Source organism: Trichosurus vulpecula, chromosome 8 (assembly GCF_011100635.1).
Source record: "Trichosurus vulpecula isolate mTriVul1 chromosome 8, mTriVul1.pri, whole genome shotgun sequence".
In the NCBI taxonomy this organism is placed as follows: domain Eukaryota; kingdom Metazoa; phylum Chordata; class Mammalia; order Diprotodontia; family Phalangeridae; genus Trichosurus; species Trichosurus vulpecula.
Window position 1 is genome coordinate 62222981 of NC_050580.1, and position 27266 is coordinate 62250246.

The following is a 27266-nucleotide window of genomic DNA, read 5'->3' on the forward strand; positions in this document are numbered from 1 at the left end:
ATCTATGAATCTACCCTCTTCATTTTCAAGAGAGAGAAGGGGCTGAGAGCTGGAGGTCCTGAGAAAAGACTTCATGGGCATTTGAAGTCAGGTCTTTGCGTGTCAGCTTGAGGTCCTCGTTTTGAGTAGTTTTAGAGATAAGAGCATCCACATCCATGAAATGACAGACCCTTGAAGTATTCAGAAAACACATGAATCACACACAAGGGAAACTTTGTTGTTGTCTATCTATCTATCTATCTATCTATCTATCAATCTGTATTTTTATTATTACTTTTTATTATTATATTATTTCTTTTTTTGTTTGTTTTTCTTTTTTTGCTAGATCCCTGGTTTCTTCCTCCTTTGTACTATCTTGTACATGTAACCTAGGACATGAACACTGTGAGAATTTGTTTTTCTTGTCTTTCAGTATATGATGTATATGTTAGAAGTGGGTTTTTTCTTTTTTCTTTTTTTTTTTGGTTTTTGGCAGGGCAATTGGGGTTAAGTGACTTGCCCTAGGTCACACAGCTAGTACATGTGTCAAGTGTCTGAGGCTGGATTTGAACTCAGGTCCTCCTGACTCCAGGGCCAGTGCTGTACTCACTGCACCACCTAGCTGCCCCTTCTTTTTTTCTTTTAAATTGGGAAGTGGATAAAAAGGAAAGAAAATAAATAAAAGAATTGCTTGCTAATTGAAAAATTAAATTATATTTAATTTTTTTAAAATGCAGCCTGGGGAAGGAAGGGAGCTGGTGTTCTTTCTGGTATCTTCATATGGTGTAAACCAAGCTGCCCCGTGGACTCTAAGGACAGGCTGGGACAGTGTTTGCCTAGTTTAAGGGAATTGTAGCATCCTGTACTCTGTTAGAGTGAGATCAGACCTTGAAGGTCATCTACCGGTCCACCTCCAGCCCTCTCAGTATGGAGGACAAATCCCTTCTTTCCATATGCTTGACAAGTGATCATCCAGGCACTCCTTGAACATGTCCAGGCCTGGAGAGCTCCCCAGACCTATGACCTACTCATAGTTCACATTTCTATAGGACTCGATGTATTTCAAAGGCCTTTCTATTGAAAAGTGTTATCTGTACTCCAGGTGGATCCCTTCAGTGTTTCATCAGTACCGTCATCTCTATTCTGGTCTCTCCCGTGGGCCCCACAGTATCACTCTGTTCCTCCTGGTTCTCAGCTGCTAAAAAGAGAAGTGGTGGGACAATTGGCCAGAATTCTCAAACACACAGCCTTGTCCACGACACTCCTGAGTGAGGCCCGAGCCAGATTAACATATAATTGGGAAATATTTAATAAAATACATGAAAATACAATAGACATAGATAATGTTAATTTGTGGCTTTCTGAGTCAGTCTCTGGGCCATTCTTAAGTATGCATTAGAGGCTGCCATTTCCTTTCGAGTTGGACCCCACTGGTCTGGTAGATTGGCGAGGCTAGGCTTGGGAGTCTAGAAGACTTGAGTTTAAATCCCACCCCCTATGCTAGCTGGTATGACTGTGGTCAGATGTCTGAGCCTAGTTTTCTCATCTATAAAATGAGGATAATTGTAGTGCTTATCCCAGGGGGGGGAGGGGGCGGTGTGGTGAGATTCAAGGGAGACATTGTATGGGAAGCATTGTGCAAAATGTCAATTATTAGTATTAATAAGGAGCATTGACATATAGCCAAAAAGAGTTACCCCAGAGGGCTTGGCTGTTTCTAATAGAGTAGGATTTATACCTGGAAGAGACTTTCCAGATCATTTTATGCATTCCATTCATTTTACAGAGAGGGAAACTGAGGCTGCCTAAGGTAAAATGGCTTGTCTAGCATGTAGCTAGTAAATAGTAGAAATAGGATTTGAACCCAGTTCCTCTGACTGCAAATCTGCTATCCTTTCCACTATACTCTTGCAGTTCATTAATGACAACAATATACCTGTTTAAATGAGTCATTAGCATAAAATGACAGCAATGGGAACCAGTACTTTCTGACTCATAAACTATAATTTAAACATCAAAGTGAAGATGTGTCTTAAGCAGGGTTCGTTGTAGTTTCCTGCAGCTCAGAAGCCACTCCAGTGCGCCATGCAGTGCTTGGGGAGGCTGCATGTTTTGCATCTCCAGAGGCAGTGGTCATTTCAAGAGCTAACCAAGACCCAAGACCCTCCAGATAGGTCTGGCCCTTCTTCTGAAACAGGAAAGATTAGGCTCTTCTTACTTGGTAGAAGGAGGAGAAACTCTTGCAGGAGCACTCAGGGACAAAACAGCCAATTTAAATAAATGCTAATTGCTTGATTGACAGAGTTAGGTAGCAAGGGGAGACAGTGACATCAGAGACCGCTGCTGGGAGATAGGTCCAGGACAGTGTTCTGCCTCAATTTGCCCCATCTCTAAAATGGGGGAGCTGAATCCCCATCTGCTTCGGAATGACTTAGGAGGCATTTTCCTGACTCATTGACTTCCGGCTGTCTAGGAAGGATGCTGAGAAAGTGATGATATCATCATTGTCGTCATCGTCATCATTCTCCGTATTTCATGTCTGTTTGCTTTCCTGCTGCGTCTTTGGCTGAAGGTGGGAGGGATGACAACGCCACTTACATTGTGGTCCAAACTTGGTTGCCATGACAGCATCTGAACACCTACTTATAACTTTCAGGATGTGAGCCAGTAGACTACAGCTCCTTGGTTTATGGTGTCTCCTAGGGCTCATTTTGCATTCATATACTTCCTGTCCAATCCCAGAAGGCTCATTATTATTCTAATCTGTAATAAAGCCTTATCAGATTCCTATTCTCCCCATGCAAACTTTCCTTAATGTATATTAGTTTCAAGTGATGCTCCATGGTTTATTTAGATATCCAAATGCATGTTTTTGCATGGTTGGCAAGGGGACTATGCATGGTATTTTTTTAACCCTGCTTTTAAATGAATTGTTGTTTGCCTGGGACAAGGAACTCTTTCTAGAGCACACTGCTATTGAAGGCTCTCTGACCATACTTTTGAGCCGTGACTCCCCGAAATGAAATATGTGGTGCTACCGCCATTCTACCTTTTGGTAGAGCAGGCATGCTCTCTTGTCCTCCTTTTCCCTACTTAAAAAATGATTAGGTTCACTATGAGAGGCAACATGGTATTGTAGAAAGGATGGCAGATTTGGAGTCAGAGAGTTTGGGTTCAGGTCTTGACTCTGCCACTTACTAGCGGTATGACCTTGGGCAAGTCCATTAACCTCACCAGCTCTCAGTTTCCTCATCTGTAAAATGGGTGGGTTGGACAAGTTGGCCTCAGAGTCCTCTTCCTGCTCTGAATCTATGGTCTTATGTCTTTGGAAAGAGTATCACAAAAAGTTCCTTCATGATAGGAGTGGATCTGCAGTTAGATGAGCTCATAGCAGAGAAAATACCTTGGAAGGGAATGAAGCGTCTCTCTATTAGGTGAGGGCAGAGCTCAGCTTTCCAACTCCAAGAGGTGTCGGTTAGTGGGATGGCTGTTTCCAGCATCAGCACAGCTGTATTGGGAGGATAAACGGACCAGTTTAGGGTGATTTCTATCAGCTTATGCAAGCTAGGTTTGACCTACAGGAAGAAGTCAATTTGCATTTTGGAAAGCAGCTGAGTCTAAATGCCACCCTTAAGAGTTGAGTGGATTCATAAATAAATAGTGTGCCTAGGGTATCATTGTATTTTCCCAGTCACACAATGCTGGACTAATATTGACACTCGGTGCTAGGGCTATGCCCTCTTCAAAGCTGCCCTTTTGGCATAAAGGGTCCAATTGAGTAAGAGATCTTTGTAATTGAAATGCCACACTCCTTGTCCTTGTGATCTGTCTTCCTGGACCCTAAAGGAGAGCTTGGTTATTCCAGATCTAGCCAGTGACAGGTTTACCTGGTAACCCATTAACCACTGGCGCCCAGAGTTATCACAGGGCTTCTAAGTATGGGTGACGCTTGCTGCTCCCTTGGACACAGGATCTGTTCAGTGACACCTGCCAGTTTTCCATTTGCTTCAGAAGGCCATTGGGAATTTTATAACCTTTTTTCTCTAGGCTTTGGGATCATCCACGGTGAGAAAAAACAAAGTTCCCATTAAGGTAAAGAAGGGCTGCTGCACAACACTTCTGTATCTTTGCACAGACTATTCCCATGCATGCCTGCCTGGAATATACTCCTCTTCACCACCACCTTAGAATCCCTATTTTACTTCAGAGCTCAGCTGAAAAACTCCTTTGTACAAGAAGCCTTTCCTGAGCCCCTTGGCTGCTATTCCCGCACCCCAATTATCTTCTCTTTATTTATCAAATGAGATAATATTTGTCAAGCATTTTCCAAACCTTAAAGCACTTATTAATTCTCGCTATTATGATTGTTTTGTATGCATATATTGGTGTGTACATATGTATGTACTTATCTGCATATTTTATAAGCCCCTTGAGGGCAGGGAATGTTTCATTTCTGTCTTTGTATCCCTAGCACTTTAGATAGTGTCTGGCACAGTGGGTGCCAGTGGGTGCTTAATAAATGCTTGCTGACTGATTTGCAGTAATAAGATTGATCATGACAGCTCACAATTATGTAACATTTTGCATTTTTCGTAGTGATTTATATATATTATTATCTCATTTGCTCTCTACAATAACTTTATGAAATGTGGTTAGGACAAATAGGACAATCCCTGTTTCATAGATGAGAATAAAAGCCCAGAGAGGTTGTGACCCAGCAACAGTCACACACCCATTGAGTGACAGATGGAACTAGGACTTCAGTTCAGGTCTCTTGGTGGCAAGCGCCATATTTATTCCACTCTATCATGCCAGAGTGTGGTCTTTGTCTTCTTTTTGCTCGTTGAAGTTTCTTCTGTATGTCTCATCTGTCTTTCCATAATATACTTAATAGAGTACCCCATGGTAAGCACCCCACAGGAAAGGGCAGCAAGGTCTGCATCATTGATTAGTGGGTGCTTTGTCTGGGTGTGGGGGTGGGCCACATGTGGCCTGCTAGGTCCTCGGGTGTGGCCTTTTGACTGAGTCAAAGTTTTACAGAACAGAGAAGGGGATTTGTTATGTGAAGATGGATTCAGTTGTTATGTGAAGATGGATTCAGTCTAAGCTCCGCACTTGAAGACCTCACGGGCCACATGTGGCCTTGAGGCTGAAGGTTCCCCATCGCTGGTAGAGTGTCTGTTAAGCACTTTTAAAAAGTCTTAGGATTTTGAATCATAGTCATTGAGAGCTGAGATGGGCCTTAGAGATCTTTTAGTCCGATCTCCTTCATTTACTAAGATTATGTGGCTTATCCAAGATCACATGACTAACCAATAGCGGAAACTACACTAGTTTCCAAGTATCCTGACTCCAGAGTGGTCGGTAGTAAAAGAGCTGTAGTTTGGGGAATCAGATAGGACCCAGATTCAAATCCTGTGTCTTCCACTTACTGCTTGTTTGACTTAGGGCAACTCATTAAACCCCTCCTGGCCTTGGTTCCCTCATGGCTAAGATGAGAGGGTTGGATGGTCTCTTCCAAATCTGTGATCCTGGAGCTAGAGCTGTCAAGAGAGGCTTTGGGGAGGAGAGTAGGACTAAAGCTTGACCTTGAAGGAAGGATAGAATTTGAGGGTAGAATTTGGATGGGAGGAAGAAGCTAGGTCAGCATTCGAGTGTGCTAGTGGGATTAACAAGCATTTTCTTGACTCAGAGCCATCTCTAATAGAAAAAGGCACATCGACTTCCCCTCCTGTCTTCCTGTATTTATTCCAGGAGTCACTTGGCAATAAAATCCCTTTTCCCCTTTTACTGTTTTGTTTTCTTCCCTTCCCCCCGCCCCCTTCCACTTTGCAGGAAGATTGATTTGTGATGGAATTTAGAATGAACCCATTCTCTCCCCGGAAGATGAAATCATGTCCCGGGTAAAGAGATGGTTTCTTTGCCTTACTTTTCCCAGCATGCCCAGTCTAGAGATTAGGCTGATTCAAGGCCAGTAGCTCAGGCTTTGCTCATTTGACCCTTCTGTTTACAGCCCTTAGGAATGATTCATTCAGAACTATGAGAAACTTCGAAAGCGTGAGCAATAAGAGCCTCCCCTGCCCACTCCTGCCCACTGGGTTTGCCCCTTGCTCCAGATTTCTATCTATGCAGCTGATTCTTGGCATTTGCTGCCCTGATTTCATCTCCACAACATCTCTCAGATCTGTCACCCTCTCTTCACTCACACTGCTCACTACTCTGATTCAGGCCCTCATGTCCCTTGTCTGGACTGTCACAATAGCATCCTGATTTCTTCCACCCCCAATCTCTCCCCAATCTAATAGGCATTCATAGACCTGCCATATTGATATTCTTAAAATGCAGGCCTGATTATGTCACTCCCCTGCTTAAGGAACTTTGATGGCTCCCTATTACCGCTATGATAGACCACAAACTTCTCTTGTTGCCAGACTCTTTTCCCTAACTGATTTTACGTTGTTCCCCCCAGTGCACTTCATGTCCTATTAAATTGGCTTGCTTGCTGTTCCCTATACAGGATATCCCATCTTTGTTAGGATCCCTAGCTCCTCTGAGGCTCAACTCAAGTGCCACCTTCCTTCGTGAGGCCTTTCTGATCCCTTTCATGCTTAGCAGTGCCCAGCACATAGTAGATGCTTAATAAATGTTTATTATTGTTGGATAGTTATTAGAGCTTTCCCTTCCTAGATTGTACAGGGTGTCCCAAAAGTCTTTAAAGAATTTTAACTGAACTAAGAATTTTGGGACACCCTGTATTTACTTTGTATAAAATATGTATTTCCTTATCTGTGCGTGTATTTTAATTTTATACATATAAATATATATTTATTTTATAAATATATTTATAATATATTTATTTTATAAATATATACTTACACATAAATATGCATATGTATATCTATATGCTACATATAAATACATATTTATTTTATTTATGTATAATTTAATACATATATATTTTGTTTCCTCCTTTAGATTATATAAACTTTTGAGGCTGGAGGGAGGGATTATGTCTTCTCTTTCAATCCTTCACAATGTCCAGCACATACCACTAAGACTTTTGTTTGAAAATACCATCCTGTTGGATAGCTCCCTTCCCAGTAGACTAACACCATGATGTTTTTGAATCTTTGTATAGTTCAAGAGGTGATGAAAGAGTGATTTTAGAAGTGAGCATATTTCCTATAAGTGGGTCTGACCACTTCATTGTACATCTACAGGAACGGGGCTGGAAGAGACTTGATGAAACCACCTGATCCATTTCTTGCCCTCCATCCAAGAGATTTTTATATCTGGTTCCTTAGTAATAGATAGAAATCTCATCTTCTTTTAAAAGGAAACTCTCCAGGGATGGAGACTCTCCACACCCTTTCTGTTGCCCATTCCAGTGTTCGGTACCCTCTGTGTTGGGGAGCTGTTCGTTAGATAGGACTCCGGTCCCTGTTTCCATCTCATCTTTCTCTTGTTTGCTCCCTTGCTGACGTAGAGGACGTCTGTACCTCGTTCAAAGCAGCGCCTCGTGTGCCGAAAGACAGTAACCAAGTTGCCCCTTGTCCCTGCCTAGGAAGTGGCTCCCATCCTCTTAACCTTTCCATGTTTGCTGCTTTTTCTGTCTTGTGGTTTGACACTCACTTGTCACCTCCTCTTTATTGGATTTCGTCCTGTGTATTTTTCCCGTCATGGATGGTGGTATTTAAGTTCTGGGTTGTGGTTTTTTTTCCCCCTAGCTCTGACATAGGTCTGGTATCATCAGTCAGGGTTGGCATTTGCTAGTCATATTTTCATGTGTTCTGTCCTCCCACAAACCATTAGGTCCTCAAGGGTGAGAAGGAAGCGTGTTGTTTCTCTCGTGTCCCTCATGGCATATATGGAGGGATAGATGTGTAGTAGTACCTGATAAATTGGCTTAATTGGGAAGTCATTTGGTTTGTCCTATAGTTTCAGAATTGAAATGGGTCATAGGAGCATAGGGTTAGACATTTAGAGCTGAAAGGGGTCTTGGAAGTTATCTAGTCTCATCTCATTTTACTGATGACAAAACTGAGAACCAGAGAGAGGAATAATAAGAAATAATTTTGACTAACATTTATTAAGTGCCTTAAGGCTTGTGAAACACCTTGTACATATCACTTGTGTTATTGCCACCTTTTAACAGATAGAGAAACCGAGGCTGAGAAAAGATAAATCATTTGCCCAAGGTCACACAGCTAATAAGTATCTGAGTTTGAACTCAGGCCTTCCTGAGTCAAGGTCTGGCTGCCCTCTAGTCTCATGTATGGAGAGAGGAGTCCTACTCTGGCCTCTCTTTTTCCACCACAGTGGTCTTCAGTGTCCCCCCACCCTCACTTCCTGAGCTGGGAAATGAGATTGCTGATTGCCTGTGATAAGGCCACTTATCAAGTTAGAAGTTCACCCTGAGACTCTAATGCCAAACGTGTGAGCAGCATTGCCTTTCTTCCTGCTGAAGCTGAGTGTGGATATGGGGCAGCTTTGGGTTTCCCGAAAGGTCTGCTTTCCTTCTTCTGCCTTCCAAGGGCCGGAGAGCATATGATGTCAGCACCACTTTTCCTCCCCCAGCCTTTGAGGCAATGGGGTCACGTCAGCATCTTTGCTGAATGAATGAAAGTATTGGACAGAGGCTGTTTATCACATCACAATAGATAAACAGTGAAATGGTCGTGGCCGAGTAGTTTGCCAAGTGGTGCTCGTGCTATCCTGGAGGCAGAGCAAGGGAGAGAGGCCTGCCTGGGTGATGATGGTGCGGAAGGGCTAGTCAGGATAACCTTTTAATCTCACTGCTGGGTCTTGGCTTTGTAGCCCGTCACCATTTCTTTGTTTGCTTGTTTTGTTTACTTTTTTATTATTTATTTTTATTTATTTCCATGAACGGTGGGTAGGAAGCTGCCCAAAAAATGAAACGTGAAGAATTCGGTGTAATAATAAAATCAATTGGACTGTTTCCCCAGTAATCCTCGAGACTGATGCATCATTAATGTTGGTAATACAGTGCCTGTCAGATCACAAACTTCTCAATAAATGTGCAGCTGGCAGGCTTTGATAGAAATTGGAGGCAAGCAGAGAATGAGATTTAGGGCTTTGATATATGGGGTGTCAGCCGTGTGATGAAGTTTTTATCAATTTCTGTCACTTCTATCTTTTGTGCTCACTCCATATGTGGTCTTCAAGGCAAATCTCTGTGGGTTGCTGAAATGCTAACTGTTCCTCTTCGCCCCCCCCCCAGTCCCTTTCCTCCCCCCCATAATAAAATATCTATCGAGGAAGATCAGTCCTTCTTAGATCCAGCCCATCCCCATTTTATCTGAAAATTTTCCTGTATTAATTCCCCCTCTCCCCAGATCAGCAAAGCATCAATTAAACAAACCAAGCAGGAACTTGGAAGTAAACTAGCTTGGGAGTCAGAAGTCCCGGGTTCTAGTCCTAGCTTTGCAACTACCTAGTTGTGTGACCTTGGGAAGGTGACTTTCTTCCTCTGGGGTTTAGTTTTTTTAACTGTAAAATGGGGAGATTGGACTAGACCATTTGGTCAACAAGTATTTATCATACTAAGTTCCAGGCACTGTACGAGAGAAAAAAAAATGAAACAGGTCCTGCCCTCAAGGAGCTTACCTTTCATTGCATTCTGATTTGTAAGGCCTGAAGGTTCCATGAATCTAGGTGGCATTTTTACAGATGAGGAAACCGAAAAGGGAAATCGCGCCTGTGGTTTACACAGCTAGAGAACTGGAGCTGGGATTGGAACCTAGGCCTTTTTTGTCTCCAAGTCTAGGCTTTTCCCGATCCCTTTAGGTTCTAGTGTCTTCTCCCATCACAGATATTATCTTTTTTTTATGTATTTATTTTATGTAGACTTGCCTTTTGGCTGCTAGGTGGTGCAGTGGATAGAGTGCTGGGTCCGGAGTCAGGATGACAGACCCAAGTTCAAATCTGGCCTCAGACACTTACTAGCTGTGTGACGCAGGGCAAGTGCTTAACCTCCATTTGCCTCATTGTACTCACCTGTACAATGGGACTAGCCCACTAGCCCCTACCTCCCAGAACTGAGAATCAAATGAAGTAATAATTATAGTGCGCTTAGCACAGTGCCTGGCACGTAGTAGGCTCTTTGCCTAACCTCCTCCAATAGAACACTTGAAGGCAGAGAATGCTTCTTTTTAGTCCTTGTTTCCCTGTCGCTTAGCATAGTGCCTGGTACTTAGTAGGTGCTTGTTCAGCATTCGGTTTTTTACTATGTTGTCAGTAAACCCCAAGGTATTATGGCAGTGGGAAGCTTTGGTCGGAGTTGAGGGTCATCCAAGGTCTGGGCCTTGGCTGGAAGCATCTCTTCGGTTCCCTAGAGTCTGGGGCTGTTCTTTCTGATAAAGCAGCTCATTCTATATCTTGCAAATGAAGTTGCGCGGTCAGAAGCTTGTTATAGCTGCTGCTCAGAGCAGCACAGGCTGGAGCCAGAACTCCAAGACAGAGCCAACAGACACAATTTGCTCCCTGAGAAGCGGGCTCTGGCCTGAGTGCTCCCGGAGATTGATTCCGCTGGAGAGGGCAGGAGGAGAGAAGGGGGAGGGAGTAGCCTATGTGGGTCTGTACCCTTCCAGGTGACCCTGAGAGCTCGGGCCAGTTTGTCATTGACTCCTGCCTCAGCCCTCCCCAGAGGCTGGCTGACAAATAACTCTCTCCATAAACAAAAGCGGGAGGTCTGCCATGGTGGTGGCAACTCCTGGAACTGTTTGCTTATTATAGTGGTGGTGGCTGCTGGCCAAGCCAGGCTGGAGTTTGCACACCCGGGCATGCCCTCTCCTGAGTTGCTGGGTTTCAGGCCAGGCTGGTGCTGAGATGGAGGGCCCCTGGAGAGGTTTCTCCTATTCTGTGCTCCCAGGCCCTAAGATTCGAAGGTCGGGAGGAATCCTTTTTTCTCTGACCTTGAGTAGGCTGCTACCTGGAAAACCATATTCATCCTCTTAGCTTAGGGGAACAAAGACCAGGCCCTTATTTCTGAGGTTCCTAGTCAGGCCAGAGAGGACTAGGTAGTCATGTGAATATATCAGGTATGTCCCCAAAAGTTAGCTTTGCTTTTCCTGTTTGTACTTCCACTGGTGGAGTGCTAGTGAGTCTTTTGAAATTTGCTCCAAATTATTATTATTAATATATAATATAATATATGATTCCTATGTATCACATATGATATATTAATAGAAATACTAAGCAACTGATGTTATGTAGCCTTTTAAAGCTTGTAATGTACTTTTATGCATTCTCACTTGAGGTAGAAACTGCAACTGCCAGCATCACCTCCGTTTTACAGATAGGGGAACTGAGGCCCAGAGGTTGAGTGACTTTCTCAAAGTCACACAGCTACTAAGTGTTTGCCTAGTTCCAGGGTCCAACATGGCATCTACCACATGCCATCTTTGTTGCTTTTCTGCTAAGCTGTTGGTTTTTAAACAGGAATTTAAATATATACATAAATATAAGTACATATGTGTATATAATATATGATGCATAAATTTAGAAATAAATAAAAATTCCTGAATTGACATTTACTGTCAATGTTGTGAGGATGCCCAGGATCCGGGGCTAAGATTTTTAGTAGGCTGTTTTTCATATTATCATAGAAGTGCACCAGCTTTGGAAATACAGAAATTTGGGCTTTTGAGCTGGCTCCCAGTTCACTGTGTGACCTTAGACAAGACCCTAGGACCTGTCTGACCTTGGGCAAGTCTCTTTACTCCTCCGGGCCTCAGTTTCTTTATCTGTCAAGTGCCTTTAAGTCAGGGAATCATAGATTTAGAGGTGGAAGGGGACTTTTGGGGTAGCTGAGACCATTCCTTTCATTTTTACAGCTTAGGAAGTAGAGGCTTGGTGAGGCTAAGGGACCTGGCTAAGGCCACACAGTTTCTAAAGTCCTTCCCAAATCTAATATTCAGTGAATCTGTAAATCAAATAGCATTTAAGTACTTTGGGGCTTTGCTAAGTGAGCAGTAATATTTTTGTGCCTCAGGGGCAATGCCTCTGCTCTCCAGAGAATCCTGTCCTTCAGAGAAAACAGTCCCAGAAACAGTGTCGAGGTGGGCTCGGTTTCTGAAATGTTGCCGGGAACAGATCCCTGTGGTGTGTGCAGTCACCTATGACTCACTGGCTGGCAAGGAGGCCGAGGCAGGCCGGGAACCCACTGGTCTTTTGGGGGTGTGTTTATTGAACTCTGATCCGGTCAGAGGTAACTGGTGGGTAGCTGGCAGGAGCAACTTCAAAAGAGGTGGTGGTGTCTGTTTGAATGGACCAAAAAATTATGAAATTAGGTCCCATTGTCTAATCTGCTACCCCAGCTTTTCCTGTTCTGGGTGACAAACTAATATGCCAGTACATTTGACAGCTCTCTTAGTTTTCCCATGTAACTTTAACAGAAATGGCCTGAACCATTCCCCATGGAACGATGGTTCACAGATAATTGTGAGGAAGGAGAGAAAGGAAAGGTGCCTCCCTGGGCTTTGGTGGGGGGGGGTCTGAGCAAACTTCTGTTTGCCCCCAGCGGGCAGGGCTACCAGCCAGCCGGGTGACTGGTACCCTCCTTCCCTCGCTCCCTCCCTCTTCCACCTCAAGGGACAAGTGTTAAAGTCCAGCTTGGGAGAGCTGCTGGGTGTGACTGGCTCCAGGTGCTCCTGGCAGGATGAAGGCAGACACCGGGGCCACAGCTGCTGGGAGAGGAAATCCAGCTCTGAAGTTCTCAGGCAGAGGCCCTGCCCCCTCGGCTCCCCTACCTCCCTTTGTTCACCCTAATGGTTGTGGTAAATGTCTAACCCCATCCCTTTTAATTTCCCCAGTACTGGAGCAGCCGAGGGTAGACAAAGTAGGGGCTCCCATTTGTCTTTGGACTCCAGGATCTAGCACAGTGCTTGGTATATAGTAGGTGTTGTTGTTCAGTTGTTCCAGTCATGTCTGACTCTTTGAGACCCCATTTGGGGTTTTCTTGGCAAAGATACCGGAGTGGTTTGCCATTTCTTTCTCTAGCTCATTTTACAGCTGAGGAAACTGAAGCAGACAGGGTTAAGTGACTTGCCCAGGGTCACACAGCTAGTAAGTGTCTGAGGTCAGATTTGAACTCAGGAAGATGAGGCTTCCTGACTCCAGGCCTGGCACTCTCTCCACTGCTCCACCTAGGTACCTATATGATAGTATTCAATAAGTATTTATTAAATGAATGAATGATGTTGTTTGTCCTTTGTTCTTGAAGAGGACCATGACACCTGGAAGGTGATGCCATGACATGAAAGTGGATTGGATTTAAGTGAGGCAGGGCCATGCAGAGCCACCAGCCTCACTTTCTCCTCTGGGACTACCTGAGTCTAGTGGAAAGATACAGATCAGGATGACTGCAGATGGCCCCTGAATGAATGAAAACAGTGGAAAGATCCCTGAATTCTGAGACAGAGAACCTAGTTAAACTCCTGGCCCTGGCACCCACAAACCATGTGACTGTGGAACAAGCCATGAAACCTCCATGGGTTTCAGTTTCCTTATCTGTAAAATGAAGATAATAGCTTAGTTCACTCCTGGGGATCTTTCAGGACTGTTGTGAGGGAAACTCTTTGTACACCTGAAGGTCCTATAAACGTGAATATCTTAGTTCCCTCCAGATATCCCCTTTGATCACAACATGGTAATACCAACTCTCCATTTGTGTAGTGCTTAATACTTTTCTGACTACTTTTTAATCCCTTATTTGATTCTTAAAACAGTCTTGTGGAAGGGCAGGGGTGCTTACCTTCATTTTACAGGTAGAGAAATTGAGGCACAAACTGGTCAAGAGATTTGTCCAAGATCAGCCAGCAAATCACTGGCTCAGCTGGGCCTTGAACCTGGGTTTTTGGAATAGGGTCTTGTTAGTGATTTCCCCATGATTCCATACTATTTGGGCACCCCACCCCCACTCCTCTGTGTCCCTTAGTCAACCTGAGGTAAATAATAGTCTTTCCTTTTGTCTTTCCAGCCATCTTGACCCTCAGTGTCTTCTTTGATGCTGAAAGGGGCTTTGATGTTGATTCCCATGGAGCTTCAGAGGCCAGTGAATCTGGTTCATACCTCACAGACAAGTCCTTCTACAACAGATCCAATGTGTGGTCTTTCCTTTCCTTGAAGACCTTAAGGGGGGGAGAACTCGCCATTTCCTGAATGTTTTCTACTTCAGAGCAGTGTTAGTTGGTAGAAAGTTCTTCCTTATATCAAACCTAATTTCTCCTTCTTATAACTCCCCCTACTGTTTTTAATTCTCCCCTCTGGGGGCAAGAATTTTTCCCTCCTTCCATTTGACAACCCCTCAAAGACTTGAAGGTAGCTGTCACACTCCCTCTGAGTCTTATAGCTTTTCTAGGCTAAACATCTCCATTTACTTTCAACAGAGCTTAAAATGGCATGATCTTAAAGTCTTTTGTCATCCTGGTTGAAATCTAGTTGACATTCCCCAGGTCCTTAATGTCCTTCCTAATTTATGATATTGATTTCTTGAACCCACATTCCAGACTCTGCATTTATTCCCATTTTTATCGCCTGTTAACTCAGTGTTCTAATATGTTAGGATCCTGAACTCGCCATCTGTGATTTTATCTAGTCCTTCCACCTTTGAATCATCTGCAAATTTGAGAAGCATATCTTTAATTCACTTTATCTTAGGCACCAATTAAAAAGTTATACTACAGACCAAAGACAGATCCCTGAGGCCCTCCACTGGAGACATCCTGTTAACATCAAACCCGTTACTGACAATTTTTTGCATCTAGCTATTCAGCCTTCCCACATCCACTTAATTGTACTATTGTCTTATCTCATATCTTTCGGTCTTGTCCACAAAAATAACGAGATATTTTGTCACTGGCTTTGCCAATATCCAAGTGAACTATAAGCATTTATTAAGTGCCTACTATGTGCCAAACATTATGATAAGCCTTATCTGTAGCCTCAAGACCATGTGAAAGAAGGAAATGCAGTTAGTCTGGCACAGGCTGTTCCTGATGAAGCAATGCTGGCTCCTTGTGATCACTGCTTCCTTTTCTAGATGTCCGCTAGGTATCCTTTGAATAATATACTCTGGAATTTGGCCAGGAATAAAACTGCACAGGCCTAGAGGCTGTAGACTTCACTGTCTTCCTTCTTTGATAATCGGACTCGAAGGAAATAGAAAGGAGAGAGTGTGTGCACTACTTCCTTTGGACCTGTTGTCTGGTTTTGGTCAGGGCTAAGTTGATTGCTTGTCTTTGCCTAGTAATACGTAACAGGGCTCATTTTAGATCTTTGTAGGGTCTGTGTTTCTGAGTGTGAATGTGAATGCATGTGTGTGGAGGCAGAAATCATAGCTGTGGAGATGTGTTTGAGAAAGAGGGAGAGATAGGATTTATGTTCCTCTCCTTTTGGAAGGCTTTTACCTCTGATGCCCACTCTTTAAAGAGGGGACTGACCCTCTCTAGTGATGGGGCATCAAGTTTGATTGTACTTAACCTTAGTTAATGGCCCTGGTCTGTGGAGAGAACAGTGTAGGGCAAGATCTTTCCTCCTTTCTCATCTGAAGCGTTCTGGGGGGCCCAATTCAGTTGAAAAAACTTTGATCAAAAACCTTCTAGGCAATGGTGGTATCCTCCTGCCTTCGGCTGGTGCTGGAGGCTGCCTTGGAGTCTCTTTCCCACCCATCCATCCTCTGAAACTTTGTGCAAGAGTGAAAAGGCTGCGGGGAGGAGAGACTCATTGGCCTTAAATGGAGGAAAACATTAGACCTGATGCTTTAAAGGTTAGTAGTCTAACAGAAAGGTTAGTGGTCCAGCAGAGAGACCTTGAGCTGTCAGGGCAATACAGAATGACCTTGGCGGAGGCGTGTAAGCTCTGTGGGCTTCATATGTAGCTCTGATAATATTATATCCTATAAACTCCCCAGGCTGGCATTTAAAGCCTTCATAATCTGATGCCACCGGAACTCTGATTTTGCCTTTCTCCCCTCACACATATTCAACCTTATAGCCAGATCGGCTTATTTGCTATTCCCATAACTTACCTTTCCAACTCCAGCCTCTGCACCCATGAATAAGTCTGGCCCAGCACACCCTTCCTCCTCATTCTTTAGTCTTTTATGATCCTTAATTTCATTCGACTTAATGTGGCTGTCACTTCCTACGGGGAGTCTTTCTTGACACCCCCTTAGCTGGTAGTGTTCGAGTGCTATTGGGTTTATTTATCCATTTCTCCAGCTTTCTGGTAGAATGTAAACTCCTTGAGGGCATTTTGTCTTCATATATCCCAGCATCTGACACATAGCAGGTGCCTAATAAAATGCTTGTTGAATATAACCCTTCTCTGGCTTCCCTGGCTTCTGGGATAGCAGACATTCCGTGGGGTTTTTAACCCTTTTTGTGTGTTCTGGACCTGTTTGGCGACTGGGGAATCCCACTGAGCCCTTCTCAGAATCATGTTTTTAAGTCCGTAGAATAAAATACATGGGATTTCAAAGGAAACCAATTATATTGAAATACAGTTATCAAAGTAGTTTAAAAAAAAGGCAAGTTCACTGATTCCAGGTTAAGAACCCCTGCTCTATCAGATCACAGACATCAAAAGGCTTTAAGGCTCTTGGTGGAGAAAGGCACTCTGGCAGTACCAGGTGGTCACGAATATTAGTTAATTGGGTGGTTTGGAGGCTGGCCTTCCTCTTGCTTGGGCTAGGGTAGGGTGGGGAGGAGGAGTGGGTTCAGGAAAGGGTGCCTCCCTCAAAAATGACTTCCCATGATTCCACTTTACTCCTTCCTAGAAAACAACTCTTGTACAGTTTCCCTTTTTGGGGTATTTTTAGGTATTTTCCCTTTTTCTTTTTCCTTTTTGTAATTGACTGCAAAAGCTAGATCCTTCCTTTGGGTTTTCTGACATTCTGAAAGGACTGGTTTTTAAAAGCTCTAGAACAGGGGTGGGGAACCTGGGGCCTCGAGGCCACATGTGGCCCTCTAGGTCATCAAGTGCGGCCCAGTCAAAGGGCCACATGTGGCCTTGCTCTAAAACATGTTCCTATCAGAGTGAGATCTGCTTTGTGTGTCACTATGGGTCTTGGACTGTCCATTCCTCCACTGCCCACGTGAAGAAGCTAACATTCTCTCACCTGTTTTGAATCAGACTCTTAGCCAATACAGAGCAAAAGGTTTAGAGGGGCAAATTGAGTATATAGTTAAGCATAAAAATCTCTTTTTTAGGAGGAGGCAGAAATCATAGCTGTGGAGATGTGTAAACACTGTTATTTTTAGCCACATAGAGTGCTGGGGTGAGCCGGTCTGACACTCACTTGGCATAACTCCCCTATTTATATTCTTCTCCAGGAAAAGACAGTTCATTTACCTCGTCCTTGCTTCTCCCATCCCCATAGTGAGTTGGAGGGGATTGGGGCCATTAAGGTCTAGGACTAATTAAGAGATGAAATTAGCTTCTTCGTGTCTTGCATTCCACTTTTGCATTTGGCCTGGCCTGGCAGCAAACAGTGGGGTTTTGGGTGGGGGTAGGGGAAGTGAGCTGAGAGTTTCTATGGGATGGGGAAGCTTAGAGCTAAAACAACACAAAGAGGGGGAAGGATGTGGTTTTCAGAGATCCGACTTTATGAGTAGTAAAAAAGAAAGATTGGTAGCCTAGAATTTTAGAATTCTTCTTCTATAATTGACATATAGGTTAGTTTTGTCTCCTAAACAAGATTTTGAGTCCTCTCCTTGAAAGAGGCAGTGTGCCCATGGCCCCTTTTATCCGCCATTATTTGGTCTTGGGTATTGCTAATATTTACACCCCTTGGTGCCTCATTGTAGAAGTATATGTTATGTTCTTGGGTGGGGGGGGGGCGTGTTGGAGGTGGTGAGGAGGAACTGTGGCTGCAGAGGGGAGGTGAAGGTTGGAACTCATTCCATTTGCTTCATATCCAACCATCCACAAATGTATAGGTCCAGTATTCTCTACTTCCTTATTTGTGGTTCCTGGTTAATTAATATTTCCCCATAGAGTGGAACAAAGATAAAAGGGGCTAGGGAAAGCCCAGGTTAAGTAAAAGCCACAGATAATCCCTCACATCTCAATTTTCACTTACGATGCATTTTCTCAGGGGGGTCAATAGTGACAGAATTGAGTTCTCTCCTCTCTCTCTCTCTCTCCTCTCTCTCTCTCTCTTTCTCTCTCTCTCTCCTTCCCTCCCCCCCCCCAAAGTTATCAGTGAGCACAGAAATGTTTTCATGGTAGTAAGGAGAAGGAAAAAGGAGGAACAAAAAAGCCAGGGTATTTCATGGGATATTGGACAGAGATCAGAGCACAGAGAGATCAGAGCTGCTCCCTTTTAAAGGCCGAGCCCAAGGGTGTGGCTTCGAGCTATACCAGTCATCCCAAAGTTCTGTGACTCAGTCAGTCTCAATGTGGAGTTAGTGGGTTCACATACTATCAAGGAGACATCATCAGAATCCCCAAATCATGTCAGCAGGGATGTCTGTACCTTTTATAGAGAAACATCCTCGATGTAAGCTGTTTCTTGTAACCTTATCAATGGTGACCAGGACCCTCCCCCTCACACTCGCTCAAGAAATCTTACTGTCGGGTTAGGAGAGTATTCAGTCCACGTATATAGTCAAGGTGGGTAATCTAAGACATTAATTATAGCTCTGAATGATCCTGTTTGGCTGTCTACACTAATCAGATTCATCAGATAACTGCTCAGGTTTCCAGTTCTCTTGGACATCACTGGGCCATTGTTGGGCAGTCAGCCTTCCTTCTTAGCTTGTGCAGGCCCAGAGGGAGCCAATATACTCTTGACCAGGACTTCCTAAATCCCTGATTTTGAAGGTTTGTAGTTTGGGAGATTCTGTACTCTAATAGAACCATCTAGTCCAGGAGGGGTCAGGACACTATAGTCCTTGGGCCAGATCCAGCCACTGCTGGGTTTGGGCCCAGAGAGCTATGAATGGTTTTTACGTTTTAAAATAAAGTTTTATTGTATTTTAAAATGTTGAAACCATTCTAAGGTCACTAGCCATACAAAAACAGGTGGCCTTGGTCTAATCCATTCCCTCCTTTTAACAGCTAACACTTATTTAGTACTTTAACAAAGGTGTTTGGCCATGCTTTCCATAGATTATCTCATTTGATCCTCCTAACAGCCCTGTGAGATTTAAGTGCCACAGTCATTGTTTTCTCCTGTTTTATAAATGGGGAAACTGAGGGTTATCTAGGAAACTATGGTCCTCAAGTGACTTGCCCAAGCTCACACAACCAGTAAGTGTCAGAAGTGATATTCTAACCCAGTACTTCCCTGACTCCATGACCAACCTCCTTTCTTTGCTGCTTCCTTTTACAGATGGTCAGAGTATTGGAAATTTAGAGCCGGCAGATGTATAAGGCAATCACTTTATTTTGTAGAGGAGGAATGTAAGACCCAGTGACTTGCCCAAAATCACACGGGTAGTAAACATCAGATAGGAGATTTGAACTTGTGTCCTTTTGACTCTAGGTCTGGTGCTTTTGCCATTATACCACAATCTTGGGCACTGTGCTAGGTACTGGACTTATGGTGACAAAAATGAAAACCCAGTATTCTCAAAAAACTTCCATTCTATTGAACCTCCAAGCAGAAGGAAAAGAAAGTTCCTATTCACCTATGCTCAAATGAAATAAGGGATTTGATGGATTTGTTTGTTTGTTTGTTTTTGTTTTTGGAGAGGGGCAGCGGCCATTTGAGTCCATAGAAGGAAGCACAGGAGACCTCCAGAACACTTCACAAGATCACAATTCAGATTTCTGCAGGAGGAACACTCCTCAGAGTACATCCCAGAAGGAGGTTTCAGCTGGAGTAGTGACACCCAGTGAGCCATCTGAAAAAATATTTTTGGAGGTCAGATTTGAAGGTCAAAGTCCCTCTGAGAAACTGCCAACTACTGTTGTTTGCACACTGAAAAACCAGCCAATAGGCAGTGAGTTTTGTTACCCCAAACTTTTGGTATTGATAGTAAATACTTATTGGGATTTAAAATAGAAAACAGTTAATGAGCTTTCTGAAATTACCAAGCTGTCAAAGCCAGTTCTGCATTTTATTTCACAGAGAAGCTATAGGCTCCGTATTTCATGTCAAAATTGATGGGTGTATTTTTTTTAACTGCTTTTGGGTTTCAGAACTGTTGTGGAAAGCAAGAAAAAAAGCAGATGCTGTATCCAATTGCTACCAAACTGTCTTGAAAAGCTATAAATATTTTCTAAAAAGACTAGCTTCAAGAGCAGGATGTTTGTTATCTCTTCACCAAGAAAGTTTATTGTGAAAATTAAGACAACCTTTTGTGTCACTGTTGTTAACCTCAGGTAAAGAAATGGCTAATGCTGGTCAGCTGTGTTTCAGAGTCTTTTTTTGGTTTTGTTTTTTTTTTTCCCCTCTCCTTGGAAAGACCTGAAAGGGAAAGGATTCCAAGTTTTCCCCCAAGTACTGCCCATTTTCCTAAACTTTAAATGATTTTAGTCTTTTAAAAGGGGTGGGGCTGGAGGTGGTTATAATTTCTGGGAGGAAGAGCAAGCACAATTAGAAATTTTGGTTGGTTGTTTGCCTTGTACATGCCACTGAAATCCCTGAGCAGAGAAGAGCCAGTGAAATCTTGGTTCCAAACAGTGAGCATCCTCTCCCCTCTGTCCCTTCCCCACCCTGCTAAACCCCAGTCACAGAGGGAGGGAGATCAGAGGTGCCCTGTGGTTGTTGAGAGTGGCTGCCAAATGTAGACACAGGAGCCTGGGACCGACCAGAATCCTAGTTACTAGATAAATATCCCCTGCAAGATATCAACCACTTAACTCCATGATGGAAGACCTTCTGGTAAGACCAGATACAGAACAAACAGGCTCTGCCCCTTCTGTGAACAATCCTGAGGAGGAGGATGATATCAGACTGGATTAAAGCACACTTGTAGGAGGCTTTCCAGGGGTGATTGGGGTGACTGGGCTAGCCTTCTCCCCAGAGGTTTATAGAACAAAGAGATGCTACAGGGGTGGGGCGGGGTGGGGTGGGCAGAACCAAAGAAGGGGAGACCAAGGGTTGGATTTTTTTCAATAGTGTGTAAGTTTTTTGTTATTGTTTGTTTTTTTAAGTTGAGGGAATCAAGAGTTCTCCCTTCCTATCCACCAACCTGAATCCTGCAAGTTCAGTATCACTAATTTGGTGCTTTGCCAGGGTGATCTGTCTCCCTCTTCTGATCTCCTGCCTCATTCATGATTGGTCCTGTTGATTTGACCGGGCTCGTGTTCTTCATTCTTTTCATATAGGAGCATCTGATCTTGCCAAGGACATGGACGTTTTGTTACCCATGCCCCACTCATTTTGTGTATATTTTTATAGGGACTTGTTGTCTCTTCCATTAGAATGTAAACTCTTTGGTACTAAAGATCATTTCATCTTTTGTGCTTGAATCTCTAGCCCGTGGCACACAGTAGGCGGTCAGGAAACACTTGTTGGTTGATTGTTTGGGATCATGCCACCAGTAGTAGGCATTCAGTACATGTGTATCGATTGATAGCCTGGATTTCCCCAGCTCCCAAGCCTCTGCTGTACTTCAATTATAGCTCAGGAACCGCAGGATTTCATGGGTGGGGAGTTTGGTCCACGGGGTGTATTTTAAATTCCTTTCCCTAGGGCCTGGCCTGAGTAGGATTTAATCTTAGACCATTCTGCTCTTCCTCTCTCTTCCTCTGTTTGTCCCCACCTCCCCCAGTTTAATTTCCCTGAAGGGGAAAGAAGGAATATTTGTTTCTTCCCTTCCTCGCTACACTTGTCACTCCCTCATTCCTCCCCCCTCCCCTCCCCAGCCCTGAAATGATGGCGGCAGAGTAGGTGGAAGTGTGTTTTCTTGCAGGCCTTTTGTCAGAGTGCATTTTAAATTCCTCAGGAGTTGTGTTTGATGATATTTTGGGTAATTGCCTATTGTTCATCAATCCCTAATCTGTTCTTCGGTGTGTAGCTCTGCTTCCTCTCCCGTTCTGTTGAGGTAACAATCTTTCCCCCAGGGGAGTGTATTTCTGCAGTGATTCCCAAGCCTGGATGTTTCCAGTGGCTGGGTTGGCTGGCCTTCTCTATCAGGAGGCCTGGGGCCGAACAGACCAGGCACGGGCTGGCCAGATACATTTAGAAAACCCTGCAGACATTAGGGAGGGGAGCTGGGGAGGGGGATTGGGGCTGGGAGGAAGTGGGAGGGTGGGGCAACTAGCCACAAGGCCCAGACACTTCCATTCCATGGTTTTCTCTACCACTAAGTAGAGCAGGGAGGCAAAGGCTTGGAGGAGGGCACTGGTGGTTAGACCAAAGGCAGCAAGCGCTTCGGGGATTGATCCTGGTGCGTTGAACTCTAGGCTCAGAAGAACCAGATTCAAATCCTTTTTGCCTTAAATGGTCAGGTTTATCTCTCTCTCCCTCTCTCCCTTTTTTTTTTTTTTTGGAGGAGGGAAGACAAGGCAATTGGGGTTAAGTGACTTGCCCAAGGTCATACAGCTAGTAAGTGTAAAGTGCCTGAGGACAGATTTGAACTCCGGTTCTCCTGACTCCAGGGCCTGTGCTCTATTTACTATGCCCCAGGTTTATCTCTTGATGGTGATTCTTTCACCCTTCCGGAACTCCCACCCATGTTGGGGTTTATATTCATTAGAACTTCGGAATATTGGAGCTAGAAGGAATCTTTGAGATCATCAAGTCCAAGGGGCTTAGGCTTTCACAGGACCCTGCCCAAGGGCACTGCCTGGACACACACACACAAAGTAAAGAAGCCTCGGTCCAGTCTAACCTCCTTACTTAATGGATGTCCAGCATGACTGAATGATGTGCCTAAGGTGACAGAGATGGGGACTGGACCCATGGGTACAGACTCCCATTAATGTTCATTCCACTGCACTAGTTATTTGCTCCTATCTGGGCTGGAAAAATGGGGGAAATATAGGGAGTTGAGGTAAGGGGAGGGGGGAAAGAAGGAAGAAAATCCTTGGTGAGCTTCTGCTAGCTAGAAGCCATTCAGTGAGACTGGGTCAAGGGAGTTCAGCTGCCTGGCTAAGGCGTGCTGGGGTGGGGGAAATAAATGATACCAGGCTGCTCAGGCTGGGTAACGAGCCCAGCCTGCCTGGTGATTCTCGTATTTTAGTACAAAACGCCTGTCGACTTTAGGACAGTGATTTAAACGTTTGCGGCAAGCGCCTACTGATTTATTGGGTTGTTTTGGAAGGGCCTGACTACATTAGCGGGCTTCTCAGAGCTGAGGGTTCTGCAGATGGCAAGCCCTGCTTCTCAATATCGTGTGTGAGTGTGTGTATGTGTGTGTGTGTGTATATGCGTATGTGTGTGTTTCGGTTGAATCAGGCTGATGTGTATATATGCTGGATGCCAAGAGAGTATGTAGCCTATAGGGCACCTCAAGTCCTGAGCCATTTAGAGGGGCAATATTATTCATCGTGATAATGTAAATTAATATTTATTGAGCTCCCACAGCAGACCAGGATATGCATAAGCCACATTTTGGCTGCATAGAAAACATACCCGTTTCATGGCATGCTAACAAAAGACCCTGTGTGGCTAAGAACACACAGGGCCTTCTTGCATGTAAAATTGCTACGTGAGTTTTGTCATGATAGTTACCCTTTGCAATTGTGCCCTTCTGGATCGAAGCTCTCAGTTTATTTTTATCTGTCTACCATCCTGAGAGGTGATGGTCACGATAATAACTCCCATTTACGGAGATAACACTTGACAGGGTTCAAAGGATTTCCTCACTCACATGGAATGCAAGTATCATCTTCCTGTTTTACTGTGGCAGAAACTGAGGTTTGGGGAGATGGGATAAATACCTTGTGTCACGAATGTGGGTGGTGTCAGAGCCAAGAGTCCAAGTCCAGTGATCCTGCCTCTCTCAAACTGTCTTGTAGCTTGGGAGGTGTTAGGAACAGCTGATAGTTATTCATTACAGCCAATATTATTCTCTCCCACTCATAATATAATGATAACAGTATTGTTTTATATACTATCCTTTATAATACATCCATGGCCAAAGACACCTGTCTATGCCTTTTCTCTCTGAGAGAAAATTCTATAACTCTCTTATGATCATGATGATTTTTTGGGGGGGAAGTGGGGGTGGGATGGGACTTGACCTGTGTTTTTATTGGTATAGAGAACTTCGTTGTTGAGTCTTTTCAGTATTGCCTGACTCTGTGACCTCATTTGGGTTTTGCTTGGCAAAGATACTGGAGTGGTTTGCCATTTCCTTCTCCAGCTCATTTTACAGATGAGGAAACTGAGGCAGACAGGGTTAAGTGACTTGCTCAGGGTCACACAGCTAGTAAGTATATGAGGCAGAATTTGAACTCAGGTCCTCCTGCCTCTATCCACCTGTTCCACAGGCATTATTTGTAGTAGAGCATAAACTTATTGAGAGCAGGAGTTACCGTGTCTTGGTGTCTCCAGTGCTTTGCACATGCTTTATGGAAGCTTATTGAGTTGGCTTGAATCTCCGTCTTACAGAGGAGGAAGTGAAAGCTGGCTCAGAGGCGATGGCTGACTTCCCTGTGGTCACACAGCTAGCAAATGTCAGAGGTGGCATTTTTGAACTCAGATGGGCAGAGAAAGGTGGAGGTTATTCTTTCTCCTCCATGGATGGGGAACTAAGATGGGCAGAGAAGGATGGAGATTATTCTTTCTCTTTCATAGATGGGGAAACAGAGGCCTTTCCCCAAGGTCGCCTGTCTAGCTGGTAGATACTCTGACTTCCTGCTGTATGTGGGGAGAGAAAGGAAAAGAGAAGTGGGAGGAAGGATGGCCTTTTTTTTCCCTTTTCTTTAAGGAATTGTTAACTTCTTTACTGCCTGGCCTTCAGAGCCCATCTCCTAGAGAGAGGGTACCTAGATGGGAAGGGAGGACTTCCCGAGTATCCAGGTGTCTGCAGCCTCATAGCTCTGGACACCCAGACTGTCCCCACAGTCATTCATTTATTCACAAATATCATCAATATAAAAAGCACTTTCCTGGGTGCTGGGGTGGGAGTGGGGGAACAGGGGATAGATACCAAGGAACCTGCGGTGTCTTGGGGAAAAGCTTATTGAATTTCGAGTCAGATGACATGAGTCCAAATCTTGGCTCTGGCCCTGTATGACCTGGACAAATAACTTTTCTCTGCCCCTTGAAATCCTTAGCTGTAGAGCAGGAATAATCAGACTTAGCCTAACCTTCTTCACAGCGTTTCTTTGAAGGACATGCTCTGTGTTGAAGACCTAGAGTCCTAGACCAATGTGAGTTGTTACTATTACAATAAATAAAACCCTATCTTTGCTATAGAGGAAGGGATCTTTGCTACTAGGGTCCTCAGATGAACTTTCTGGGGCTGATGGAACTTCCTTCTCTCTCTCTCTCTTCTCTCTCTCTCTCCCCCCTCTCCCCCCAAATTCCATCCGTTCTTAGAAAGATCCTTTGGCCAGCTTGTCCCTATGGCAGGAAGGATGCAGTGCTGTTTATTGATATCCATCACTATTGACCCAGGGATCAATAGGCCATTTGGACTCTGATAATCCAATCAGCTCAGACTGGGCTCCCCTACCCCTAAAAGTCAGGATAGGGCTCCTAGACCCAGAGGAATTGGTCCATCAAGCTGTGAAAACTGCCACTCTCTTTTTCACTCCTCCTTAATAAAGGCCATTAGTGAGTGGTTAGAATTAGGCCAGAGTGATGGTTCTGACACCTCATTAGGGGTCAGCTTTGGGCTCTCAGGATCTCGGGCTGGGTGGAGACCTCCGTTTGCCTCTAACCTATAGATTTCTCCAGTGTCTCTCCATCTTCCTCAGACTCCTTGACAAGAGAACTTGTAGATTACCATTAGAGATCCTTCTTGCTCAGCTAACCTTGGGTCCTGGGACCACCACAGTATTAGAGACGTTCCCTTTAATCCGGTTTATTATACCCACTGTGTATGGTCTGTGTGAGAAAGAGCCTTGGCTAGGAGTAAAGGGATCTTTGCTGCTTATTATCTGAACGATCTCGAGTAAGGAATTTTCTCTCTTAATGTCTGTTTTCCTCATCTGTAAACAATAAGAATTATAATGATAGTAATTATTATTATCATAGCTCCCATTTAAGGTTTAAGAATAGCTAGGTGGTACAGTGGTTAGAGCCTTGGGTCTGGAGTCAGGAAGACCTGAGTTCAGATCTGGCCTCAGACGTATACTATCTGTATGACCCTGGGCAAGTCACTTCACCCTGTTTGCCTCAGTTTCCTCATCTGTAAAATGAGCTGGAGAAGGAAATGACAAATCATGTTAATGTCTTTGCCAAGAAAACTTCAAATGGGTCTCAAAGCGTCAGAAACAACTGTATATAAAATGTTTAGGCTTTTAAAAGGCTTTTCTCAGAACAACCTGGTAAGGAAGGTAACGTAAGTATTAATATCCCCACTTCACAGATGAAAGACTGAGTCTTAGAGGGTTACATAGACTTGTTGAAGGTCATAAGATAGTGGAACTGGGGACTCTAATCTGGGGCCTTCTGACTCTGACCTCGAAAGCCCAGTGGATAGAGCATTGGGCCTAGAGTTGGGAATACCTGAGTTTGAATCTAGCCTTGGACACTAGCTGTGTGACCCTGGGCAAGTCACTTGACCGTTGCCTGCCTCAATTTCCCCACCTGTAAAATAGGAAAATGAATAGTACCTACCCCCCAGGGCTGACAAAATGAGATAATATTTGTAAAGAATGTAGCACAGTGCCTAGCAAATAATAGGTGCTTAATCAGTGCTTGTTTCTTTTCTCACCTTCCACTGATTCTTTTTATATCCGCAAGGAAACAATGTATTGCACCATCACTACATTGTCACATGCTACATTTTCTGAATTGTTCTGTGCAGACCATAAATACAGTTGGAAGGCAGGAAGAAGGGAGACGCTGATATGTCATGGAGGTGGTAGAGTGTTGGGAGTTGGCGTTGAATGATGGGTAGCATTTATTTACCTGGGCGTTAAGGAGTTTGTGAAGAAGGGACATTCATTCCAAAGGAAGAAATGGGCATGGGGAAGGGATTAGCTAGAACAGAAGCCCACGGCTCATCCTGAAGGGTTCCAGGAGGTAAGATTGGAAAGAGAGGATGGAACTGGAGGATCTTGTTAGACCTGAGAGGTCAGTGAGTCCAAACCCCTCATTTTACATGTGAGAACTGAAGCAGACAGAAGTTAAGTGACTTGCCCAAGGTCATACTGGTAGTAAGTACCTGAGGTGGGATTTGAACCCAAGTCTT

General features: G+C 44.2%; 1 protein-coding gene across 4 annotated transcripts in view; it reads left to right on the forward strand.

Annotated features, from left to right (window-relative positions):
- Window positions 1-27266, forward strand: part of ZMIZ1 (zinc finger MIZ-type containing 1) — a 441312-nt gene that overhangs the window by 36807 nt on the left and 377239 nt on the right. The gene's annotated exons all lie outside the window — the stretch shown is intronic.